At 50.2% G+C, this 1670-nt stretch overlaps 1 pseudogene; it reads left to right on the forward strand.

Annotated features, from left to right (window-relative positions):
* Nucleotides 1-228: 228 nt before the first annotated feature.
* On the forward strand, nt 229-1341 carry LOC102832475 (annotated as a pseudogene).
* Nucleotides 1342-1670: the final 329 nt, after the last annotated feature.

Genomic DNA, 1670 nt, shown 5'->3' on the forward strand with positions numbered 1-1670 from the left:
TTCACTCTTCTTATTTCTTAACTCAGAGTAACTTTCACAGGTGTTGTCTGTTTCCCTGGTATATGGCAGTTGGTATTGGCTCTTGCCTGGGTTTTAGTGTTTTATAGGGTGTGATTGTAGGTTGGCTGTATGGTAGCAGTTGCTGACTCTTGTGTAATATAGGGAGACAAAGAGTCCTCCAAAGGCAGAAGGGGGAGCATATACCAGCAAAACAATACTAGAGCAAAGATGGCAGCGGAGCGACAGGATGCGCTGAGGGAGTTCGTGGCGGTGACGGGCGCCGAGGAGGATAGGGCCCTCTTCTATCTCGAGTCGGCAGGGTGGGATCTGCAGATCGCCCTGGCAAGCTTTTATGAGGATAGAGGAGATGAAGATATCATGACCATTTCACAGCCAACCCCCAGTTCAGTGTACAGAGGCACAGCCCCCAGTGATAACAGGGTGACATCCTTCAGAGACCTTATTCATGACCAAGACAAGGAGGAGGAGGAGGAAGAGGGCCAGAGGTTTTATGTTAGGGGTTCAGAGAGAAGTGGACAGCAGATTGTTGGACCTCCCCAGAAGGAAAGTCCCAACGAGCTGGTGGATGATCTCTTTAAAGGTGCCAAGGAGCATGGAGCCATAGCCATGGAGTGAGTGACCAAGAGCCCCGGAGAGACCAGTAAACCGAGACCATTTGCATGGGGTGGCTACCGCCTTGGGGCATCACCAGAGAAGAATCTGCATACGTGGCAGGAGAAAGGAGACGGCATTCTGGCCAAGATGTTCATGTGGTGATAAAGCTCTGGAAGAGTGGGTTTAGCCTGGACAATGGCGAGCTTCGAAGCTACCAAGACCCATCTAATGCCCAGTTTCTGGAGTCTATCCGCAGAGGGGAGGTGCCAGCTGAGCTACGGCAGTTAGCTCATAGTGGGCAGGTGAATTTGGACATGGAAGACCATCAGGACGAGGACTTCATGAAGCCCAAGGGAGCCTTCAAAGCCTTCACTGGCGAGGGTCAGAAACTGGGCAGCGCTGCCCCCCCAGGTATTGAATACCAGCTCTCCAGCCCAACAGGCAGAAAATGAAGCGAAAGCCAGCTCCTCCATCTCAATCAATGAGTCAGAGCCTACCACCAACATCCAAATCCGGCTCGCTGACGGCGGGAGGCTGGTGCAGAAATTCAACCACAGTCATAGGATCAGTGACATCCGGCTCTTCATCGTGGATGACCGGCCAGCCATGGCTGCCACCAACTTTGTCCTCATGACTACTTTCCCAAACAAAGAGCTGGCTGATGAGAGCCAGACCCTGAAGGAAGCCAACCTGCTCAATGCCGTCCTCATGCAGCGGCTAACATAGCCCCAGCCAGCCGGCTGCCTCACTCCCTCCTGTGTCTCCTCTGCCTCCAGTCTTGGCACACAGTCCAGTGCCACGCCTCCTTCAGTAGCCCTGGGTTCTTAGATTTCGGTTGGACATTTGTTTTAGCCTTAGTTTCATTTTCTGGGTTTTTGTTGATGATCAGTGGACTTGAAAGGAAAAAATACATAAAAATAACCTAAAAAAACTGGAAAAAAAAAAGACTAAAAAACAGTAACAGCAAAAACAAGACTGATACTGCAGTCTCTAGTCACAGAAAAGAGAGAGGAGGGAGAGAAGAAAAAGAAGGAAGAAGAAAAAAAAAATTTATT

Source organism: Chrysochloris asiatica, unplaced genomic scaffold (genome assembly GCF_000296735.1).
Source record: "Chrysochloris asiatica unplaced genomic scaffold, ChrAsi1.0 scaffold00039, whole genome shotgun sequence".
Lineage (NCBI taxonomy): Eukaryota > Metazoa > Chordata > Mammalia > Afrosoricida > Chrysochloridae > Chrysochloris > Chrysochloris asiatica.